Raw genomic sequence first — 1,519 nt, 5'->3', positions numbered from 1 at the left:
ATAGTATAGCCTTATTCAGAAGTCCTAAAAAATGATTGAAATAACATCTAGACCAGTGATACAATTTACACATAAACTTCAAAATTAGGTAAGTGATAACATATTACTTACATATACACTAATAAATGAAAAATTGCTTACATATACAGTAATAAATGAAAAATGTCTTAGCCCAGCGGCTGCGTCAAGAGCAATAAAATAACTTCAAAAGATATAAGCCTGTTTAATAACAAGCCTACATGTGCAAATAGGCAACGGCCTTGCCGCAGTGGATACACCGGTTCCCGTCAGATCACCGAAGTTAAGCGCTGTCGGGCATAGCCGGCACTTGGATGGGTGACCATCCGGGCTGCCATGCGCTGTTGCCAATTTTCAGGGTGCACTCAGCCTCGTGATGCCAATTGAGGACCTACTCGACCGAATAGTAGCGGCTCCGGTCAAAGAAAACCATCATAACGACCGGGAGAGCAGTGTGCTGACCACACGCCCCTCCTGTCTGCATCCTCAGTGAGGATGTCACGGCGGTCGGATGGTCCCGATGGGCCACTTGTGGGCTGACGACGGAGTGAGTGCTACATGTGCAAATGAAGGACTATATACTTAATAATACGAATGTCCAACAGATGAAATACTGTTGCATACGATCATTAGAGTGGTAGAACATCAACAATTTCGTCTAACAAAGTTTGTCGTATCACTATTTGATGCATGATTCAGAAACGAGACTATCATATGCAAATATTACTTCAGCTTACATTATACGCTCTAACAGCTTATAGGGCTAATTCTACCAGCCGACCGTAGTCGTTGTACATAGCCCACTACCAATGATTGTCATTGTTTCTGCGACTAGCACCCTAGTGAATGAGCGCGGTAACATGGTACAAGGTGACGAAGGACACATTAACATATTTGTCTCAACACAAACCACTGTTAACATAAAAGCAGCTCATGACTCTTTATGACTAATTCCTACTGGAGCATTGTCCTAAGACATTAGTTTATCTCAAAAGATAATCATACAATCATATGGCACAATCGAGTGACTACTAGTGCCTATCTCCTATGCCCAAAACAGGCTGAAAACCTTCATCTGTTGGACATTCGTATTAATAGTATATGGTCCGTCATTTGCACATGTAGGCTTGTTATTAATTTATTGTCGTACGTATTGACTAGTTGCCTGATAAACGGTGCGACGTAGCTCACTGTGGTGAGCGCCACCTATGGTGCGCGGGGTGCAGGACATTTGACGACTGTGCGCCCAGTATAACAGATGTAGTGGCGGAGGACATATAGCGCCATATGTAATCTTACTTATGTTCGAAACAGGCTTATATCTTTTGAAGTTATTTTATTGCTCTTGACGCAGCCGCTGGGCAAAAACACTTTTCATTTATTATTGTGTATGTAAGCAATTTTTCATTTACGAGTGTGTATGTAAGTAATGTGTTATCACTTACCTAATTTTGAAGTTTATGTGTAAATTGAATCACTGGTCTAGATGTTATTTCAATCA

The 1,519-nt window shown here is 41.4% G+C and overlaps 1 pseudogene; it reads left to right on the top strand.

Moving 5' to 3' along the window:
• The first annotated feature begins 250 nt into the window (after positions 1 to 250).
• On the top strand, positions 251 to 368 carry LOC124717628 (annotated as a pseudogene).
• Positions 369 to 1,519: the final 1,151 nt, after the last annotated feature.

Source organism: Schistocerca piceifrons, chromosome 9, assembly GCF_021461385.2.
Source record: "Schistocerca piceifrons isolate TAMUIC-IGC-003096 chromosome 9, iqSchPice1.1, whole genome shotgun sequence".
Lineage (NCBI taxonomy): Eukaryota > Metazoa > Arthropoda > Insecta > Orthoptera > Acrididae > Schistocerca > Schistocerca piceifrons.
This window is presented reverse-complemented; position numbering and strand designations above follow the sequence as displayed.